Genomic DNA, 3,398 nt, shown 5'->3' with positions numbered 1-3,398 from the left:
TTTTTTTGCCCGCACCCTCCTATCTCCCAAGCTAGCATTGTTCAGCACCAACAAGGAACTTCTCGGCTAGAAAGAGTTTCCCTCACCAGGAAAGGAAGGACAGTGCAAATTACCAGCTTCTCCTGCTATTCTGAGCACTGTATGAAAGTCCCTTTTCAAATTCATTCCACCAAGACTTAATAAAACTGAGATGTGTAGGATAAGGAACAAGAAAGAAAAGCAGTGGCTATTATTAGCATACATGCTAGACATCACTAATCACCAGGGCAATGCAAATCAAAACCACAATGGTATATTACCTCACACTTGTTAAAATGACCACCAACAAAAAGACAAGACATAACAAGTGTTGGCAAAGATGGAAAAAAAGAGAACCATTGTGCATTGTGGTGTGAGAAAATAAATAAGTGCAGCCACTATAAAAAACAGTATGGATTTCTTCAAAAATTAAAAATAAAACCGTTATATAACAGTAATCTTATTAATGGGTATACGTACCAAATGAAATGAAACAAGATATTCAAGATATATGCATTCCCATCTTTTTTGCACCTTTATTCACAATAGCCAAGATGTGAAAACAACCTTAGTGTCTGTCTGTGGATACATGAATAAAGTATATATATTTACACACACACACACACACACACACACACAAAGAAAAAAAGAAACTTTATTCTACCATAAGAGAAAAAGGAAATCCTGCCATTTGCTACAACTTGAATGAAAGCTAAAGGTATTACTAGGTGAAATAAGTTAGAGAAAGACAAATGCTGTATGATATCACTTACATGTGAATCTAAACAAGTCAAACTCATAGAAACAAACAGTAGAATGGTGGTTACCAGGGGACGAGGTAGGTGAAATGGGATGATAGTGGTTAAAGTGTGTAAACTTCCAGTTGTAAGTTGAATAAGTTCTGGGAATCTAATGTACACCATGGTGATTATAGCTAATAATGCTATATATATATACACACACATATACATACATATATATATATACATATTTATATATAGTTGAAAGTTACTAAGAGAGTAGATCTTAAATGTTCTCTCCACAAAAAGAGAAAGGGTAGTTATGTGACATGTAGGAGGTGTTAGCTAACACTATGGTGGTAATCATTTTGCAATATATAAGTGTATCAACTCTTTGTACACCTTAAACTTAAAAAAATGTAGTATGCCAAGTGTATTTCAATAAAGTTGTAACAAAAACAAAAATTTACATTTGGAGATTGAAAAAAAGAAGTGTTGACCCTGAGCGAAAGAAATAATATGCCCTATGCAAGTATGCTGACTACTTATGTTTCACAGGAAAACCATTAGTTAAGTGAATTGTGTATCATAATTCTAAGTCTTCTTGTTCTCGGCCTTTCTGATAATCGTAACAGAATTTGACTCAAGGATACTCTTACTCTAGCAAACCTAATTAGAGACCTGTGCAAAAACATATTTGCCCAAGGGAATTTCTTGCCAATATGAAGTATGAATTATGTGATGGTGAGTTTCTTGTTTGTTTGTTATATATTCCCCCTCAGATTTCTCACAGTCTGGAATTAAAGGCAGAATAAATCTGGCAATATGCACCAGAAGTGGATGGGAAGTTGTACAAGAGAAGCTCTCATTCTAAGTCCTATGAATGGGAAGAGTGTGAGAAATTCTCATCCTCCTTTTTCTTTCTTTCCTAGCCCTGGATTATATAATAGAAAGCACAACAATCACCTTTCTTTCCAAGTCCAGGCAGTTTCCACTCCTGATGCTGCAATTCTGTGGCTGTTGTGACTATGCAGGCACCCAAAATACAAGAATCCTTCTCTGGGATATAGGAATCCTTCTTTCTGACCAAAGGAACTGTGGTATTAAAAGTTTTAGGAGGAGATCTCTGTTTTTTCCCTCTCTCTATCCTTCTGCCACTTGGACACACCCAAATCTAGTCTGAGGAACTGACAGCAGAATGGCTTACAAGCAAGAGAACAGGAAAGGGAGTTCTTGGGATCCAGAGATCAAAGGAGGAAATTCAAAAATGAAATTCATTTTGGGGCTCCTGGGGGAATATCCAGAAGCAGAAATAAGGTCTATTAAAGCAGCAAAAACAAACAAACAAAAACAAACAACTGTCCCCCCACCCCCAACTTTCTATATAATTCACCAAAAATCTGGGAAAACTGGCTTAATGTGCCTTTTTAAAAGCTTTGGGCTGAAAGAAGGCAGCATGGTGTAGGGAAAAGACATAAAGTTGTGAAGTACAGAATCTGAATTTGAGTTCTATTACCATTGCTAACTATTTATATGGCTCAGACAACTCAATGTCTCCATTGAGCTTTGTTTTCTTTTTGTTAAAAAGAATAGGTTTGTCATAAATATAATTGTTTAAAAATTATTGGATTATATAATAGAAAGCACAACAATCACCTTTCCATACATTCAAACACCTATATGCCTCCCAGGGATGGTTATACTTAGTCTTAATGATGCCCGATTTTTCATTATAATTGGATAGCATTTTCATATGTATTAACCCATTTTGTTCAAATGTAGTCCAGGGAGATAGGCAAAAATTACATTTCATTTGCATATTATCCTTGAATTTATGTAGTGACAATTCATGATTTCATTACACTCTTATTACTGTCCAGTAAAATAGACAGGGTAAATATTATTCCCATATTTCACAACTGAGAATACTGAGGGTCAAATAGTTTAATCGAATGAAATGTCCAAGGCTGTACTTTATAACATGAAGAAAAAAATGAAGACAAAGAATCTTTTGTCAGTGTCAAGTGCTCTTTCTTCACATCATGCTATTGTAGCAGGCCCAGAAGTCAGCTACTTAAGAATCTTTATCTTCTCCATTTGACGGAAGACTGCTTTCCTTATCTAGTATCCTAATCCTCATTGTTGTGCATACAAATAAATCTGTTTTTGCATTATAAAAAAAAATAATAATAATCTACTGGAGTTTTCACTAATTCTCAGTTATGAATACGATTCACATGTCCTGCACCCTAGCCAAGTACCCTTCTTAATTTCTTTTCTTTTTTTTCTTTTTTCTTTTTTAATTTTTTCATTTTTTATTTTTTACACCTACAGCACCCTGTCTTTCTAGGTGGTCTCTCATCCAAGTACTAACTAGGCCCAACCCTGCTTAGTTTCTGAGATCAGACAGGATCGGGCTTGTTCAGGGTGGCATGGCTGAAGATTCTTCTTAATTTCTAATACAACTGATTTCTCTACCATTATTTAATCACAAGACCTTGGGAAACATAGTATTTTTTTAGAGCCTTACATGTTAGTTCTATAAAATGGAAACATTAACATCAGCTTTACAGGGTTCTTATAAAATCAGTAATATGATTTTATGGTGCCTGACATCGGAGCACAGTACTATAATATATA

At 35.0% G+C, this 3,398-nt stretch overlaps 1 pseudogene; it reads right to left on the bottom strand.

The window, feature by feature from the left end:
* Positions 1–3,083: 3,083 nt before the first annotated feature.
* On the bottom strand, positions 3,084–3,202 carry LOC111743745 (annotated as a pseudogene).
* Positions 3,203–3,398: the final 196 nt, after the last annotated feature.

Source organism: Pteropus vampyrus, unplaced genomic scaffold, assembly GCF_000151845.1.
Source record: "Pteropus vampyrus isolate Shadow unplaced genomic scaffold, Pvam_2.0 Scaffold120, whole genome shotgun sequence".
Classification (NCBI taxonomy): Eukaryota; Metazoa; Chordata; class Mammalia; order Chiroptera; family Pteropodidae; genus Pteropus; species Pteropus vampyrus.
Note: the sequence above shows the minus strand (reverse complement) of the source record. Positions and strands in the feature narration are given on the sequence as shown.